At 52.1% G+C, this 19,348-nt stretch overlaps 1 protein-coding gene across 4 annotated transcripts in view; it reads left to right on the top strand.

The window, feature by feature from the left end:
- KMT2E (lysine methyltransferase 2E (inactive)) overlaps positions 1-19,348 on the top strand; it is a 3,564,841-nt gene that overhangs the window by 2,508,358 nt on the left and 1,037,135 nt on the right. The gene's annotated exons all lie outside the window — the stretch shown is intronic.

The raw sequence follows: 19,348 nt of genomic DNA on the forward strand, positions 1-19,348 counted from the left end.
CTGGTGGCAGGTACAGGGGTAAGTGTAGACATCAGGTGTCAAGTGCTGGTAGGGGGTTGTAGGGATACAGAAACAGTCCGACAAGTGCGGGGATTCCAAGGGGGCAGTGCAGGGCTGCAAACAGCAGGGGAGGGGACCTGGACTCGAAATCAGAGGGTAGCCAGGTGACCAGGGCAGTTTCAGTGTCAGCCAGGAGTTCAGCAGGCGAGAGGAGAGAAAGCAGAAACAAAGAGGAAGGTTTTGAGGTGCTTCTGGAACCAGAGATGTTTCTCCTCAGGTTTTAGGGAGGCTGTTACAGAGGGAGGCCACAGCCGAACAAAAGAGATCTACCACCAACTTGTTGCTTGGAGAAGCGACTGACTCTGAGTGAGTGGGAGGCAGACGAGTGAAGTACTCAAGAAGGAAGATATTTAAGAAGAGAGAGTTGAAGGTATTGAGGCCCCAAGACGCTGAAGGTCTTGTGGACAATGGAGAGGGTTTTGAACTCAATCCTCGCAGCCACTGAGAGCCAGTGCAGAGATTTCAGTCCTGGGGAGATACTGTCTCTGGGCGTGTGGCCAAGGATCAGTCTTGCAGTCATGTTCTGGATGAGTTGCAGAGGGCGGAGAGTAGAAGCAGGCCGATTTAGAAAGAGGCTGTTGAAGTAGTTCAGCCTAGAGAGAACCAAGACCTCTGGAGACAGTGAGCTTCTGGGGGAAGGAGAGGAAAGGGACAATACCTCTGAGGAGATGCAGCTGGTAGAGTGACTTCCTAGAGACGTCAGAGATGTGAGCAGAGAAGAAGAGTGTGGAGTCGAAGATGACCCAGAGGATTTTGGCCTCACAGGTGGGAGCAGGAAGAGGGCCAAGAGAGGCCAGCCGGAGAGTGATAGGAAAGGAGGGAGCAGGTGTGCCGATGAGGAGCATCTCGATCTTACTGGCATTAAGGCAGAGATCATTGGTGGCACACCACTCCTGGATAGCAGACAGACAGACAGTCAGAGATGAGAGAAGTAGAAGAAATGAGTTTAGTGTCATCCGCATAGCACTGAAAGTTGGGGCAGAGAGCGGAAATGCGGTGGGCAAGGAGTGCCAGGTATTGGTTGAACAGTCAGGGAGAGAGGTTAGACCCCTGGGGAACACCACAGGTAGAGATATAAATAGAGAAGAGAAAGGACCCAAGTTGGATCTGGGAGCGTCGATCCGAGAGGAAAGAGGTCAACCAAGCCAGGGCCTGATCGATGATACTCATGTTATCACAGAGACGGTTGAGCAGGATGGCATGGTTGACCGTGCCAAAGGCAGAAGAGAGATAGAGTAAGATGAGGACACATGGGGTGTTGGAATCGAGGTTGGGGAGCAGGTCTTCACGGATGTTAAGGAGAGCAGTTTCCGTGCTTCTGGCAGCTCTGAAACCAGACTGATGGTCATGGAGACAACCAACAGATTCAGTGTAAAGGTATTTTTTTTTTTAAAACAATTTTTATTATTTTATAACAAACACGTCAACCATAATGACTTTTAGGACATACATAATCAATATCAAAACATCACATTATGCATTGTCGCTTCTCGTCCTCCCCCTCCCTCCCCACAAACTCGAGCCGTCACAGCCTCCTCATCCACATGTGCATTTTCGGGAATCTCTGTGTTCGTTGACTCATCTGAGTCTTCTGTATCATGATTGACCTGGTGGGGGCTTACCATTGAGGTCACCAGCTGCCTCCAGGCTATCAGGGGGCCTGCTTCCTCCTCCGCCCCCGTTGGTGACAGCTTCAAACCATACCACAGTTTCTGCTTCTGCCCATCTCAAGAGGTCCGCCCACCATATCTCCACTCTGGGTCTGTGGGCCGCTTTCCAGCCCATTGCAATTCTGCGTTTAGCCAAAATATAGGCCAGGTCCTTCATTTTACTGATATGCTTCCAATGACGTGGCCTGGGGAAATGCCCAAGCAGATCCTACGTCCAGTACCACTCCCCCACCAGCCATTTTCATCTTTATTTCCTCCCAGAATCTGTGCACCTCAGGGCAGGCCCAGAACATGTGTAGTAGTTCTGCCTCCTCCTCCCCGCACCTGGGGCATTTTTGTAAAGCCGAGCCTCCAAACCTAGCTATTCTACTGGGGGTCAGGTAACCTCTATGAGTAACGTACAGCTGGATCTGCTGGAGTCTTGCATTCCGGGACACCTTTTTATGGTACCTTTGGGCTCTGTCCCACTGTCCCTCTGTCATGGGTTCCCCCACCTCCTCCTCCCAGTCATGCCGCAATTGGAGCAGCTCCTTCCCCGTCTTCGCCCTCAGGAGCTCATATATCCTAGATATTCCGTGCCCACCCTCCGAGACGTCATACATCGTTTCTAGGGAGGCATCGGGTTCTTCCTCCAGCACAGTTTCAGGCCACCTCTCTCTCACCTTCTTCATGAGCCTGGTATAAGTAATAAATTGGCCTCTATGCACCCATGTCTCATCCTGCAGCTTCTGGAATCCCAACACCTCCCCTTCCTGCCATATATCTCCAAGGGTGGCCAATCCCACTGGTTCCCAGTACCTACGGACCGCTTCGAACAATTGGGAGTCGTCCCCGCATAGCACTGCCAGCGGGGCCTGCTGGGAAAGGGGATCTGGGTCACCCACCGTGCTCCATGTCCTGCGCCATACTTCCCAGCCCAGCTTCAATATCTCCCCATTTTCGCCATTGTAGTTTTGCGCAGCCATACTGTCTCCCTCAAAAAGTAAGGAGCCATTTCACCTTACAAAAGCCTAGCTTTTGTCGAGTCTTCTGCAGACAACCACCTAGCCACATACAGCCACTGTCCCGCCATATAGTACAGCTTACAATTCGGTAGGTTTATGCCCCTCTTATCACGTGTTCTGTAGTTTCCACAGGTCCACCCTATTTCTGGAGTTGCCCCATATGAAGCCCCTGCACATGCCATGAAGTTTCACAAAAAAGCGTTTGGGGATTAGGTACGGGACATTCACAAAAAAGTGCAAGAGTCTGGGCAAGACCACCATTTTGAGTGGAGCTGCTCTCCCCATCATGGCTAGGGGTAATTTAGACCAGAACACCATGCTATTCTTGACTCCCTCATTGCCTTCTCTGTGTTATGTTTGTGCTCTGTCTCTATATTGTGGTAAATATTTACGCCCAGATACCTGAATGTCACGGTCTGCCAGGGTATCTGCAAGACGGGCAGCCTCTCCAACGGGGTGCTCTTGTACCTTCCCAGAGGGAACAAACTGGACTTCCCGGGGTTCACCGATATGCCCGAGAGGGTGGCGTATCGACCCATCACCTCCAACACATATTGCAGGTTCTCTTCCGGGTAGCACAAGTAGAGAAGCACATCATCTGCATACAATGATATCAGGTGTGTGCTCCCTGTCGTGCGAATCCCCACCTCCCCGTATTGTTGCCGCAGGCATATTGCCAGCGGCTCTAATGCCAGGATGTATAACATGGGTGACCAGGGGCATCCCTGTCTGGTACCCCTGCTAAGTTGCCATTTATCTGAGATTATGGTTCCGGTTTTGACTCTCGCTGTTGGGGTACTGTACAACATATGGACCCATCTAGTATATCCTAGTCCCATCCCATATCCTTTCAGGGTCGCTTTCAACCACGGCCACCGCACTGAATCAAAAGCTTTCACCGCGTCCAGCGACACGATAGCCAGCTTGCTCGAGTCTCCCTCAGTTTGGTCAATAATATGGTGTAGCTGCCTGTGGTTATCTGTAATATTTCTACCGGGGACATAGCCTGTTTGATCTGGGTGTATCAATTTACCAGTTACCCTCTTCAACCTATTGGCTAGCACTGCCGTGTGTATCTTACTATCCTGATTGAGCATAGACAAGGGCCTGTAGGATCCGCATTCCGCATCTGGTTTGCCTGGTTTCAGGAGTGGAATGATCACTGCCTCGCGGAGGGACACCGGCAGTTCTCCCCGCTCATACGCTTCATTAAACATGGCCAGCAGCGGCTGGAGTAGCTCCTGCTCGTACGTTTTATAAAACTCGCTGGGTAACCCATCCGCCCCAGGTGCTTTACATGTGGGCAGGTGCTGGATCACTGCGTCCAGTTCGTACACAGTGATGGGGGAGTCCAGGTCCGCTCGCTCTAGGTCATCCAAGGTGGGCTGCCCTATGTCCTCCATCGTATCTAGTATATCTTGACTCATGTCCTCTCACGTGTCCTCGTATAATCGTCTGTAATACTTGAGGAACACCTCATTTACCCCTTCCTGGGCATTATGGATTTGACCCTCTGCATCCCTGATCTCTCTGATCACTGAGCGGGGGATCTCATTCTTGTACAACCAAGCCAATAACCTACCCGGCTTATCCCCTCCAGCATGCAGCCTCTCAGTGTATTTCTTATAGTTCAGTTTGCATAATCTGTCACAGAGTTCACTACAAGCTAGCTGTAGGTCATTTATTTTAGCCCTGTTCGCACGGGTGGTCACCTCATTTCGTATCAGGTCCTCAAGCTCTCTTTCTGTCTCTTGCAGTTCCCCCTCAATACCCCCTTGGAGCCCTTTGGATTTAGATAACGCTACTCCCCGAACCACCACTTTGAATGCTTCCCATACTGTTCCCGCCGAACATACACTGCCCGTATTAATTTCAAAGTATTCCTCAATGGTCTCCCTCAAATCCTCTCGGAAGCCCGCATCCTGTAGAGCCTCAGTCCTGAGCCTCCACGTCGGGATCTTTGCCCTGGGGGGTTGATGTCGCCACTCTATGACCAAAGGCGAATGGTCGGAGAGTACCCGGGCTTTGTATTCCACTCCCACCATTTCTCCCACTATCTCGGCAGATGGGAAGACGTAATCTAGCCTTGTGTGCAGGTCGTGTGGCGCTGCATAGTGCGAGTATTGCCTATCCGTTGGGTGTAGCCTTCTCCACACATCCTCTAGGCCGAGGTCCATCAACAGTGTCCTCAGCGCCCTAGCTGCTGGTGCTGGCTTTTCTAACTTGTAATCTGACCTATCTATCCTGGGGTTCAGAGTGCAATTAAAGTCCCCTCCCCACACCAACGCGCCACCCGCCAAGGGGCCGATTTTACCATATAAAGACCTAATATATACTGCTGTATCGTGGTTAGGGGCATACAAATTTATGATATTCACCTCTGTTCTCCAGGAGTCCCGCCACCCCCACCATTCTGCCTTCCGGGTCTACTGTCGAGCTAAGCAGCTGAAATGGTACATGCGGTGCCACCCATGTAATCACCCCCTTGCAAATGCCGAATATGTGGCCCCCATGACCGTGCCCCTCCATTTCTTCCTGATCACCTCCAACTTCTCTTTGGTGAGGTGGGTTTCTTGTAGCAGAGCGATGTCAATCCGCATCCTCTTTAGGTACATCATCACCTTGTTACGTTTCAGATAGCTATTAAGGCCCCGCACATTCCAGGTCACAATTCTGAGATTACTCGATGCCATTGATTTGTTTGTCATTTCCCTGTAGGCTCACACACAAACTCAAACTAAAACTCCCCAAAACTATATACACCCCAACCTTCCCCTCCTCCCCCCACCCACCTCCCCACCCACACCCAACAACACCCTCCCCAACGATTGCCCAGCTCCATCCCTGGATCTGAGGCACCCCCACATCTAGCCCTGCCTAGCAAGTCTATACTCTGGGCTCAGCAGGGTAAAGTCGCCCTAATGGCAACTTAACTACCAAATCTCGGGGGTAGGTTGCTACCTTCCCGTCGCTCCTACTACCCATACTATCATGCATGATGTTAATGCTATTCAGTTCCAGCATGCAGTTGATACTCTGTATTCCAGTCCAGCCAGAGCACAAGGTCCAAGGGCTACAAATTCACTTAAAACTCCCGTGTTCCCGAAACAAGTCCACCTTCCCACTTATCCCCTTAATGTCCATGGCACTGACTCCTCACTTGTCACGCTCGAGGCGATCTCAGTCAGCCTCCTGTTCCGGGCAGCCCTGCAGGTCCAGCCACGACGCCGCCTCCTCCGGGTTGTCGAAAAAAAGCGCCTTGCTCTTATGCAGCACCTTTAGCCTCGCTGGGTACAGAAGCATATATTTGATGCCCGCAGCACGTAGCCTCCACTTGACGGCCACATAACTATACCTTTGCCTCTGCACCAGCATCGTATAATCTGGGTACGCCATGATGTTGGTGGATCCTCTCTCAATTGTCCCGCCCTTACGGAACTATTCCAGGATCTTCTCCCTGTCTTTGTAATTCAGGGTCCTTGCGATTATTGGCCTCGGCGGAGCTCCAGGCCGTGGCCTCCTCATCAAGGCCCGATGGGCCTGCTCAACAGTAAACCCCTGTGAGAGTTTTTCTGCTCCTATCCCCTTGAGGATCATGTTTTCTACATAGTCTGTGGTGTCCAGGCCTTCCACCCCCTCGGGCAGGCCGACCACACGTATATTATTCCTCCTCGCTCTACCTTCCGCCTCCTCCACTCGGTTTTCAAGGTTGGCGACCTGCTATTTTAGCACATGAACCTCCTTTGCATTGCTCGTGCTGACCTCCATGTTGACTTTCACTGTGCTTTCCAGGCCACTTGTTCTCTCCGCCAACGCACGGACATCTTGACGCAGCAGGGTAACTTCGATTCCCACAGCGTCAATTTTATTTTCCAGGGCCGTCCGCAAGTCTGCCATCGCTGTGCCCCATTTGGTGCTCAAATCCATTATGGCCGCCAGGACCTGACGGTTATCTCCTTCTGCGGCACCATCAGCGGAGGCCGCGCCCATGCTTTGCGCCGCTGCCGTGGGGGTTAGCTGCGTTTTCGCAAAGACCTCCATTGTGGATTGTTTGGATTTGGCCCTCAGTCCTTTCACAGACATCTCGTGATTCTCAATTGTATCTGGTTTCCACACTGCAATGCTGATGTGTCGTGCTCTGGTCCCTCAAACGCTAGGGCGCTAGTTGCAGCGGGTTGCGTTGTGCTGTGGAGCGCGGCAACGTGTTCAAATGGGCTGTCTTCTCCCATGTATTCTGTTGCACACAATCATCCATGCGCCTCAACGTACTTCGAGGTGCCACACAGAACTCAACAGCTGCTCACCTCCTTTGCAATTGCCTAGTCACATGTAGGTTGTGCCAGACCGGGGTATGTCCTGGTAATAGTGTGTTACACACTCGCATGTCTCAGCCATGTCAGCTGCCGGGCGCGGCTGCAAATGTCTTTACTCCAATCCGTGGCTGTCGCCCGATACAGTGACTGCATCAGAGGGACGGCAGTTTCGTTTCGCTGCCACGTCCTGCGAGATCCCTTTGTTCTCTGGGAGCGCCGCCATTTTGATGTTTTCGTCCGCGGCCTCTCCCCAGGATACTATGTGTCCGTTCGGCTGTTCTTCAGTCTCCCACGAGCAGCTCTTCCACTCACGTTCTTCCCGCACCTTCCCACACGCTTGTGTGTGTTTTGCTTCCAGATTCAAGTGAAATACATGCGTTTGTTGAACGGATCAGGATGTCGGATCACGGAGCACACAAGGCTCACAGCCTATTCCATGGCTGTCCTAGCCACGCCCCCCAGTGTGAAGGTTAAGCTGGAAAATGGCCAGTATTTCCAGGAGTTTGCCCAGGAAAGGAGTGATGGAGATTGGGCAATAGTTAGCTGATCAGGCGGGGTCGGCAGTGGGTTTCTTAAGAAGGGGGTGCACAAGGGAGTGATTCAGGGGGAAGAGAAGGCTCCAGTGGTGAAGGAGTGGTTGCAGAAATCAGCCGGAGCAGGGGCCAAGGTGTCAATGTGGTCCTTGATGGTTTTCGAGGAACAGGGGTGAATCTGTTTTGATGAGACTTTCATAGATCGGACTAGTCTAGAAACCTTGTTTGGGGCGAAAAGGGGAAAGGCAGAGAAGGAGGGAGGAGAGGTGGCCGAAGAAGGGCCAGAAGGAAGAGAAGGGAGTAGACAGGGGAGAGGAAGAGAGAGAAAGGAGAGGATATCCTGAGTTTTAGAGATGAAATGAGAAGCCAGGGCTGTGCAGAGGGCCTGGGAGGGGACAGGAGAGGTAGAGACTGCAGCAGGATTGGCCAGCTCCTTGCAGATTTTAAAGAGTTTGGCTGAGTTGTTAGATGCAGCAGAGACGCAGATTTGGATGTGGGCTCTCTTCTTGGTGCGGACAGAGAGCATGTATTGCCTTTGGAGCAGGCCAAAGTTTGCCAGAGTTTTTAGATGCTGCAGAGACGCAGACTTGGATGTGGGCTCTCTTCTTGGTGCAGACAGAGAGTCGGTATTGCCTTTGGGGCAGGCGAGTTTGTCAGAGGATGTACTGGAAGCACGCCATTTCCTCTCAGCCACACTACACTTGCATTTAAGGGTGGTGAGATCAGAGCTATCCCAGGAGTTGCACTTGGCTTTGGGCTTCAAGGGGATCCTCATGACAGGGGCAAGAACATTGAGAGTATCAGATATAGCAGAGTTTAGCATGGATAGGGCTGTGTCAGTGTGTGAGTCAGCCAAAGGGGGTCGGGGAGACAAAGTGGCGGCGAACGCCTCAACTGACACACGCTTCATCAGTCGGATAACCGAGAAGGTAGGTGTCAGCGCAGGAATTGGCTTGGTCTGGGGGGTGCAGAGAGTGAGCTGGGAGGGAAGGAGAAAGTGATCACTCCAGGAGAGAGGAATGGTGAGAGGAATAGAGAGGGGAACGTCTGTAGAGATCAGAACGTCAAGAGTGTGCCCTGCAGAGTGAATCTGACCAGAGGGGAGGATAGAAAGTGAGAGAGAGTCGCAGAGGTCGCAAAAGAGTCCAGAGGAAGGACAGGAAGCATCCAGGTGGATGTTAAAGTCTCCAAGAAGGGGGATTTGAGTGGTCGAGACCAGGAGGGAAGAGGAGAGGTCCGCCCACTCAGAGAGTAAGGATGAGATCTGACCAGGTAGGCGATAGATGGTAGCCACAGTAAGGGAATGGCTAGGAGAGAGAGAGCCTGCAGACGAGGCATTCGAAAGAGGAGTAGGCCTGCGTAGGAATGACAGAGGTAGGAATCCACTCGGGGAAGACCAGGGCTACACCCCCTCCGGAGCAGTTGTACCTGGGTGCGGAGAAGATCTTGTAGCCATCAGGGAGGCGAGTATCAAGGCTTGTGGCAGAGCTGGCCGTGGACCATGGATCTCATTACGAGTCCGCCGACCCGGACTTAACGCCACCGGTAAAACCATACCAGCGTCGTTTCCATGACCGTGCAATCACGACCCACGGACCCGGAAAAACCACCACCACAAACTGCCGCTGCGGAGTTAAGGGATCCGTTGAATGCGACGGCGGCGAAACCACCCAGTTAATGGCAACACGAAACACCATGGGCATCACGAGTACCACAGACATGGAAACACCGCCACAAAAAGGGCAGAAAAACCGTGGCCACGGAGGCGGTATCAACGCCACCGTGAACATGACGTTAAACAGTACCAGGTGAGGTGAATCGGGCCACAGGTGCCCCAAATGAGGCCAGCCGGACCCAGCAGGTCACTGGGAGGCTACAAAAGGGCCACACCCACACCCCGGCCAACTCCAAACACAACAGTGCAGGCAGCAGCAGCAGCAGCAGCATTGGGACTGGGACTATTGAACCTACAGGCAGCAGTGCACATGGTGGCAGCAATGGTGCAGAGGAGGATGAGGCGGCGGAGGCGCAGGCGTCAGTTAGCAAACCCTGCACCCATGCCAAACCCAATTGCGCAGCCGGCACGACCCCGCAGGCAGCCTGCAATACCCTGCATAAGGGCTTCACCCTGGAACCTGACCCCAGGACAGATCCACACATTATACCGCCGGGACCGTCCAACAATCGTGTACATCACCGCCATGATTGAGGATGACATCAGCAGCCACATTGCCATCTCGACCGCAATCCCCCCCCCCCTCCTGAAGGTGGTGTCAGTACTGCATTTCCTAGGCACCGGAACTTATCAGCACACAGTTGGTGAGCTGCACGGGCTCTCACAACCCTGTTTTTCAAAAATATTGGGACAGGTACTGGACGCTCTGCTGCGCCATGTGTCGGAACACATCGCCCTAACCCGTACACCTGTGTAAGTGGGCTGCTACAACTGCACATGCATCACCCCGTGGGCCATGTAATGGACGGCCAGCATAACCCACACATCGCATATCTACACATGACAGGTTGCCACAGTACACACCCTGCCTAAGGAGACATACGACCAAAGCTACCAACAGGCCATACAAGTTGATCCACTCAATCCAGACACCCACACTTAGGACCACTTCCCCCCCCCAAAGCACATGACAGCTGCACATGAGACATCCAGCAACAACCAAATCATCACAGGCCATGGAAAGACTCCCCCATGTGTGCTTGTCATTGCACAGTGCCTTACTTACCAACCATTATCGTGTACAAGGTCCACTTCATATGCACAGCAAGTAATAGTGCAATGTCCAAATGCCACCATCTACAACAATTACCCATGGATGGCAATCACCCGCCCTTCCGACCACGGCTAGGCCCATATGGATGAATGTTTGATGACACAATATTGCATTGCATCAGATCGTGAGATGAACCACAAACACTGACATGTCCCACACATTTACATCCCATTTAGGTGATGCTGGATATGCACTCACGCCATGGCTGATGACACCTGTTCGGAGGCCAAGGAACAGGCATGAGGAGGCGTACAACAGGACACACGTCCGCACACGTGGCATGATTGAGAGGACATTTGACCTACTGAAGGCCAGGCTCTGCTGCTTGAGCAGATCTGGAGGATCACTGCTCTACAACCCAGTGAAGACGGGTAAAATTGTGCTTGTGTGTGCCATGCTGCACAATCTGTGCTTGTGCAGGAACATTCCTCTGCCCCCAGACGCAGAAGATGAAGATGGGGATGGAGATGGGGTGGCACCACAACCTCCCAGGGGTGCGCAAGATGGCCAACAAGCACGGGATGCACTAATTCGCATTTACTTTTGAGAGACTGCACATTGACAGCAAAGCATGGATATGACGATGCCAGTGAATAAATGATTTTTGTCTGCTAATGAAATGACATGTCCACTCATTATGGTAGTTTTCAAAGGTTTTGTATTATCAATTAAACAGGGAAGAAAGTGCATTGGGTAGGGAAGCTGTACACCCATGCCCACCCACCACCCAAACGTTCCCACCCCCAACCAGGCCCCTAACAACTAACCACCTAATGGGCAACCCCCACCACCCAAACGTTCCCACCCCTCCAACACCCATGGGGTCCCAAAATGTCATGTTGACTGGCATCCCCACATGCCAGTATTTGCGGGGGTGCTTGTGCGCAGGTGTGTCCTTGCTGGCGGATCCAGTCAACCGACTTGAACGCCTTCGTGGTCTGCCAGTAGCAGAGCTGGATGGGGTGGTGCTTTCTGAGGTGACTGTCGGTGTAACTATGGGCAAGCGTCCTTGAAACGCCTGCTGGGCTACCAACATTGATTCGGCAATGCTGGACTGCACACTGTTCCCTTCCCTGACATGGTGTGCCAGGGTGAGGATTGTGACCGCAAATCGTCCAATTGACCTGGTGAGCCGACACACCGACATGGCATTGCTCTCCCGCTGCAGCCTGGCCTCCTCCTGCTGTTGCATGGCCTCCTCACGCTGCAGCCTGGCCTTCTCCAGCTGCCTTTCCACCAGCTGCGTCAGGGTGACCTGCTGTTGCTCGATGTGCTGCAATCGTGTACAGAGCTCGGCCATGGATGGAGTTGGGGAGCGCATGGCGCTGTGCAGTTCTGGAGAGCTGAACTATAGGCCATGGATGGGTGACAGACCATCCATGTTGTCCCCCTCACCCTGTTGTACTGCTTCGGCCTGCATGGCCGGGTCACTCCCATCACTTGATGCAGCCTCCTCAGCTGTGCAGATGGGTTGCGAATCATCATCTGGGGCCAGGGTGGGTGGCTGCATGGGGATGGTGTCATCTGCTGGTGTGCCTGCTGCAGCCGGTGTGCCTGATGTTGCCGGTGTGCCTGCTGCAGCCGGTGTGCCTTATGTTGCCGGTGTGCCTGCTTCTGCCGGTGCCTGTGTGCCAGAGCAGCTCGCATCATCCTCCTGGACATGAGTGCTGCGTTGTGCGCCTGCAGGTGGCCGCTGCGTAGCCTCTTGTCCGTCGTTGCTGTCAACTTGTCACGACTGTGGGGATACAGAGGGCATGTGGTTAGTTGTGTGGTGTTACGTAATGTGTCCATCACATGCATCAAACATCACAATCCAGGTCCACTTGCAATTCAACACTTTTGACTATTGATACACACAGGTGTGTGTCTCTGCTTCCAGTCAGGCACGCACTGTGTGAATTTCGAGAGGTCGTGCTTTGGGGATGTGATACTCGTCGTTTGGCCAGTCAGAGGGTCCATTGGGTCACTCCTGCCCTGTTTGGGGGGGCTTTGGGAGTGGGTCCATGTTAGGCAGAAACCTGTGCAGTTCCCTTAGGGACCACTGCTAAAAGTTTAGGACTACAGGAGTTAGCAGTAAACCCAATTGGTATCAGTCTGCACCACCCAGATTTACCTGGTAGCTGTGGCGGAGCAGTCAGACTTCTCAAAAGAAGAGTTAGGCAGTATACAGAGCATACACAATAGGGCAGGTAAATACAGTAGAACAAGCAAACACTGACCAGAGCTTTGATGTAAAAGATATATAATTATTTATTTGAAAACATCTATAAAAACACACTGGCACCAATATCAAGCAAGTTCAAAAACACAGTCACTAAAGTATGTACACTCCCTTAAAAGAATATTAGACAAGTCTTAAGTAAAGCACCACTTATTTTCAGACAGTGGTGAGCGCTTAACGCAGATGGCACTCTAATAATTCGTTTTAAAAGGGAGCGAAAGGCAGCGCATAAATGGAAACAGATCCCAACACCTTCACAAGAACACAGCAAGAGAGGAAGGCAGAATAAAACCGTGAAGTTAGAGTTCAGAAAGCCGGACCCACTTTAAGAGGATCAGAACGAAATGCGTCCAAGGTCACACGGTTGAAAAGTGCACAAAAGTCTCGAAAAGGTTCAGAAAGGAGTTGGACCAAAAGAAAGGGACCAGTTAGATGGTCAAGAGACCAGCCCAGTCTAGAAGGTTAAGGATTTACTGTCACCTTGTAGCAATCTATAGAAAGGGAGGCCAGGCGGACACAGTACCTTGAAATTGTGAGAACACTCCAGCGGGGGCAGTTGTTCCTGGCAGCGGTTGCGAGTCGGTGCTTCATCCGGCAGAAGAGAAGATCTCGTCGGGGAGGAAAGCAGAAGATCGTTGTACTGCCAGGGAAGAAACCAGCCGCGGAGGTTCTCGATTCAAAGGAGCGATCCTTTTATTCGCGGTTCAGGGGTAAGTGGCTATCCGGTTGCCGGGGTGCTTAGCACGGGCAATCCGACCACTAAACGTCCTGGTAGGTGAAAAGGAAAGCGAACTGGTTGTCCCCACCAGCTCAAGGGGAAGAGACTCTCCGGCAAGAAGATCTCCTCTGTCGTCGGGAAGTGGTGAGACGGTTCAGCAGGGCTCCACCGGTGGTGTCGTCGTTGCAGGTTGGCTCAGCTTCTCCCTCTTCGGATTTTTAGGTCCTGTGACGACTTCTGAAGTTCCACTCCCCAAAGCCCTGCTTTTGTGCAACAAACCCCCATTCATTCAGCCTAGCTGTCAATCAAACATGCTAAGTGGTGAGCCGGCCGGCTCACCACTTGGGCCAATCACACAAGAGTGCGACTTGAGTTGCCAAGGCAACTCAGTCCAGGGTGCCTAAACCCCCTCCCACACCCTCTGTGGTACCCAGACAGAGTGGCACCACTTTTGGAGGCTTCTGTGGAGAAGCTTGCCAAAAAGTGGAACAAAGGGCTCGACTTGGGTTGGAGTCACAGAAGAGAACACAAACGCCATTTTAGAATCGAGTTCTGGCAAAAAATACCAACCGGAAAATTAATATTGAATAAATAACCCAGCGGTATGTTCGAGGCTATAGGAATTAACTAATTAAAGTTGGTAGCCTCGAACAATGGGAAAATCCCATAGAGATATATTTGCGGTCGAATATAAAAAGTAGTATCCACTGCCACCAGCCAAAACTCGATCAGGGGGGACAGAGATGTGCCCCCTCGAATAACAGACGCCGGGGCAATCGAATTGCCCCGACCAGTATGTCCACAATATGATGGTTTGTACTGGTTTCTGTTCATAATTTGGGACTAGTAAAGCCAATGGTGACTTTACATTCCCTGGGAGACAGTAGTCAGTCCCAGGGTACGGAGTCTATGGTGCGGTGTCACTATGACACCCCTGTGTCACTGCACGGAGGGTTCTGTGTAACACACATAGTAAAAACACATGAGACCCTATGGGGTAAAAGACCCCATAGCCCCTAAAACACATTAACAGTCAAAGGACCCCCTCAAATCATGTCCAAGAGTGTGAGGAAAAGAGTCTCACTCTTGGCAGGAGAAAAAAACAAACTCCATAAATTCAGCAAAGCTGCTAGGGGACTCACTAGGTTAGGAAATTCAGCCTAAACAGAGAATTCTCCCTAACAGTCCATTGGGTTTTGGCATTGGGAGTGGGTCCATTGGGTCACTCCTGCCCTGTTTGGAGGGGGGGCATTGGGAGTGAGTCCATTGGGTCACTCCGAATCACACGTATGGCTTTGTACTCTGTGCACTTACCAGCATCTGCAGGTGGGCTCACTCTTGCCTCTGCCTCTCCTATGCCGTGGATGCCTTCGAGGTGCATGACACTGCTGCAGCGCTCCTCCCACGATTGCAGCTTCAGAGGGGATGCAGGGCCTCCACCAGTATCAGTGCTGTGTTGGCGGTGTGCTGTGATGAGGTTGCGCACCCAGAGCCTGAGGTCATCCCACCTCTTGTGGCACTCCTTCACTGAGCGTGTGGTCATGCCAACCGCTGTGCATTTGCGTGCTGCCTCTGTCCACACCTCCTTGCGGCGTTTCTGAGTAGCGCACCGCTGATCTGCACTAAAGAGCATTTCAGCATGCTCAACAATGTGCTCCACCAGTACTGTGAGCTCAGCCTCACTGAAGCGCTGCTTTCTCTGTCTGCATGCTGTATCCTGGATGCCATGATGGTGTTGGTTTGTCAGTCTCAGGTAGGTGATATGACCTGTGGTGTCTGAGGATGGCAGTGGATTGTGCTTTATATAATGTCCGCCTCTCTGTTTCTGTTTTTTTCCCCGCGGTCATGGTATTTCCGCTTCCAGTGTCTCCGTGTCGGCGGGGGCGGACACGGTTCTAGCGCCGTTTTCTGTGGCACTAAGTCAGCGCGCGTAGGTGTTTACGTGACGGCAGTGACTCCGTTTCCTCCTCGGTGTGTTGCGCGCGACCCACGTGCTGTAATCGGCCCTTCTTTCTGCAACTTTGCAGTCGCGGAAGCAGAGTCACCGTCGACACGGAATCACCACATTCTAGCAAAGCGGACTCGTAATGAGGCCCCATGTCTTGGTGAGACCGACGACATCAAGGTCAAGTTCTTCCAGGAGGCGGCAGATGTCAGAAGAGTGTTTGACAGCTGAGCGGGTGTTACGCTCACCTGGTCTCTGTGGAGGCGTTGGGGCACGGTTGCATCCCTCCGTGAACTTGAATCACCCCCTTCAGGCCTCTCCCTCAGTAGAAAAGCTGTGAGCGGTGGTACGTGGTGATACTGCTCCTGCATGGAGATAACAGTGTGTGAGTGTGCCAATCTGTGATTGTTGTACCTCTCGAACCCTTCACCCCAAAGTACGGTTCTGTGAGCAAACGCCAGTCCATAAAGCTCACCTGTGAATTATGGAAGATAAGCTCTCCTGCTAATTCTGGCAGGGGCATGTCGAATGGGATCTAGTTCCTTCACTGATCCCTGATAAGGATTAGTCCAGTCCAGCTGCGACTATGCTTCTCCTTATGATTGGTAAGTCTTTCTTGAGCTCTTGTGATGCTGTTCGTTCTGTTTAATGTCTTTATATGTTGCTCCTGTTTATGCCCGCAATAATGTCTTTATTCTGTTTTCTTCCCTTAGATGGAAATGCGGCCTCAATGCAGCTGTGAGACGCGAGACGCGGCCGGATGGAAGATGGATGCTACCGCAATGTTCGACAGCAGGTAGGTGATGGTTTAAGGAAAAGTGCGAAGTATGGCAAAGCACAACCTTAAACTGACTTTTTTTTCGATGTCTAACCTTGTCTTCTGTTTTTCATTGCAGGAGCTGCTGTCGACGATGGAGTATGTCGTGCTGCAGTGCCAAGCTGAAGATTTCAGTGTTCCGGAAAGTGTAAAGATGAATACTTGGTTTGCCGAAGAGATTTCCCAAGAACAGCTTCCCACAGTTGGTAAGTATTCTGGCAGGAAGCAGGAAGCAGGATCTTCAAAGGTAAGTCCGACCTCAGGCGACGGTGAGCATTGCGCTGCTTGCAAGGGCAGAATAATGCGAAGCGTCTGTCTTGAGGATCGGGGCAGCTTATATAGATAAGATCGTGGGCACGCCCATTAGGGCTGGCTTACCAGCCACACCCTGCCACTCCTAGAGAGTGAGCACGTGCAAAGGCAATCCATTAGCAGCCACACCCAAGAATACACTTGGGGCTGCTTAATGGATGCAATGTTCAAGGTTATTACATCCTGCTTAATGGATGAAATGTTCAAGGTTAATGCATCTGAAGTGCCATGTCCATAATAAAAGCTTTTTGGTGTTAAATGGATGTTCTTGTTTACTTTTGTTCATGGGCCTGGCGCCAAAGGCGCCAGGACAGTGTCCACCCAAGTCTCCTGTGTATGCGACTCCTGCATGCCTGTGCCCTTGACTTCATGACCATGACAGCAGGAGTCAGAGTGGCAATATGGAGAAGTTTGCTGTCCTTGAGAGACTTCCGGGGACAGTTACAAATTGGAGGTAGGCTGTACAGAGGTGTAGAGGAAGTCTGAGAGGGGGCAGAGGAGGAAGAAGGAGGAGAGGGCAAGGTAGCCAAGGAGGAGACAGCAGGGAGAGGCAAGGAAGCCATGGAGGGAAGAGAGGGGACAGCAAGAGAAGGAAGGAAATTGATGAAGCGCGGGAAGCGTCTATCGAAGAGGAGAAGATTAGCCTGAGGGCTTTGGACCAGGACGGTACCCTTCAGGTAAATATTTATGATAACCTTATAGGAGTCGAAGAAGGCCAGGAGGGCCTCCCACCGGGTGCCACCATTAATGGGAGAAGAAGAGAGAGGAGAGAGCACAGAGACCAAATAAGGGTCCATAGGTCTGGTGAGGGAACGAAGAAGAGGATGTCAATGAGGGTTTGCCTGGAGGAGGCACTGGTATAGGTATTAGCGATAGGGAGGCCTGGGTTGGAGACCAGGATATCCTTTTTAAGCTTCTTCCTACCAGATTTACTGAGGAGAGCAGGATAGTCTATAGAGAAGCAGTTAGAAAAGATAGGAGAGAGAGCACCATAGAGTAGGCGGGGAGAGGAGAGAAGAGGAAGAAGGGGATGGAGGGGGGTAGGGGCGGAGAGAACAGTAGGGAAGGATGCAGGGAGGGGCGCAAGCATACGAGACAGAGAGAGGCGAGACAATAGTACATAATTGGACAAGGCGACAGGTGCTCAGACACTGGTAGAAGTTTGCAAAATGAATGCTTTGCTAAGTAAAAGCACAGAATGGCACTACTTTCACAATGTCGATTAAATACCAGAGAAAAACACACCCAAGTCTGAGAGTCCTGTATAAGGGGAAAACGGCCTAGGTTTCACAATGCAATTTTAAATACTTTCACAGTGCAGTTATTAAATACTAGAGAAAAACATACCTAAGTTTGAGAATCTGCAATGTGGCAGGGTTTTCAGGTTAGAGTGCAGGTTCTATTACTAACCCGGGCTTCTCCTACCTTGCTTAGTCGCAGCTTGTTGACGGCTGGCCGCTGGCTTCCCCTGCTGACACATGCAGACACTAGCTGGAGCCACCTCTGTAGGAGCCGCCCTTTGCCTGGGACCCTTAGCCGCAGGGGCTGCGTGGGCAGAGGGCTGCCCTGGGAGGGACAGTGATGACCAACAGACACACCAATCACGGGAGGTGGGCGGGCTCGGAAGAGGGAGGGAGCCAGGACCAGGAAATGGAGGCAGGGGAAGCAGGGGAGGTGGAATACTACAGCGCTCAGAGCGCTACAACAGCCCAAGAATAAAACAAAATAAGGACGAGGAGGGTCCCTTACAAGTGAGCCTCACCTGATGTTGCAAGCCAAAATAGGCACGAGGAAGCTCAGCAGGCCGCTAGGCTCGGTGGAAGCAGTCAGGTCACCAATCACTGGATGTGGGCGGCCTGGGGGGAGGGAGCTGGGACTAGGAAATGGAGGCAGGGGAGGTGGAATACTGCAGCGCTCAGAGCGCTACAACAGCCCAAGAATAAAACAAAATAAGGACCAGGAGGGTGTCACGACCTACTTCCTGAAACCCCCCAGGCTGGCCCATGGGCCAGGAAGGGTCTCGGCTCGGGCCCCCAACAAGCTTAGGCATCCTTTGCCTAGGCCCTCTTGGGGCCAGTCCTGGCGCTTTTGGCGCCAGGCTCATACTTAATGAAGACTTGTGCTTGGGAAGTACTTTATTTCAGTGCCAGTCAACATGGAGGCATCCACATAGCTTGGCTCCTTGGAACCAAGCTATGCGTTAGTGTTTTGGGTGTGATAGCCTAGGGACTATTTTACCTGGACTTCTTTCTTGATGCTATTTAAACCACACCCGACTTGGAGAGCATGCTTCGCGTTACTTTGCAATCCCTCAACGTGACGCTCATCGTGTTCAGCTGCATCTGAGAACCTCGGAAGAACAGCATCTGAAAAACAAAAGGACATCGTTAATAGCAGCAGCTTACCTGCGATTCCACCGCTAGCTGCCATCCGCTCCTGCAATCAGCGTCCAAGGAACAGCGAACCTCCCGGACCGTCGGATCTGCAAAAGGAGAGAAACAGGACATAGACATTTTACAAATGTGCCGGCAGCTTACCTCACGAGTCGCCCATCGACCAGCATCGCCTTGGGACTTATTGCTCCGGGTGAGCACCGCAACCTACGAGAACAAAAGACAACAGGTTAGCAAAGGCAAGGCATCATAGCGCTGCTCATAGCGCCTACCTACCGCATCAAGGCGCTCTCGAAGCACCATCACCTGCCGATGAGTCCCAATTCAGCCAACGTTCCACAGCGAACTTCCGCGCACCTAAGGAGAGAGAAAAGACATTATTTAAATCCAAGAAAGGCATACAGTATAACAGTAATAAGCCCTACCCGAAAGACTCTAAAGGGCCTGCATCAGTGAAGTAACTAGATCGCATTCGCCCACAAAGGACAACGTGCCCCTGCCAAGAAGGCAGGACGGAGAGCACGCAAAAACCCATAACAAGGTGAGGAACGGTCCGGGGAGGGGCTGCGGGCA

The sequence above is a fragment of the Ambystoma mexicanum genome, chromosome 12 (genome assembly GCF_040938575.1).
Source record: "Ambystoma mexicanum isolate Mex_15411 chromosome 12, UKY_AmexF1_1, whole genome shotgun sequence".
Lineage (NCBI taxonomy): Eukaryota > Metazoa > Chordata > Amphibia > Caudata > Ambystomatidae > Ambystoma > Ambystoma mexicanum.